This window comes from Rhincodon typus, chromosome 42 (assembly GCF_021869965.1).
Source record: "Rhincodon typus isolate 14 chromosome 42, sRhiTyp1.1, whole genome shotgun sequence".
Taxonomy (NCBI): Eukaryota; Metazoa; Chordata; class Chondrichthyes; order Orectolobiformes; family Rhincodontidae; genus Rhincodon; species Rhincodon typus.
In genome coordinates, this window is record NC_063373.1 from 9,754,804 (window position 1) to 9,755,111 (window position 308).

Here is a 308-nt window from a genome sequence, read left to right on the forward strand (position 1 = left end):
GCTTAAAATTTCTCAGCTTCAAATAACCCCTGGTTTAAACGAAAAAATTAATGGTCGAGAACTTCTAGTAAACTCCTTACAATGAGGTAATCTAAGGTTGCCAAATCCAAACTTAAATCTGTTCTCACGGCTAACTACTGTACACTACCAGTTCTATCGAATGCTCCTCAGAACTCTGAACTTGCAGCTGAGTTTCTTTTTAATCTCAAAAATATGGCTGTTTTATTCTCCATGAAGAGTCCTTCTCAACGTTTCACCAAAATTAAAACATTATGTTGATAGAAATATATAGATATTAATCGTTAATT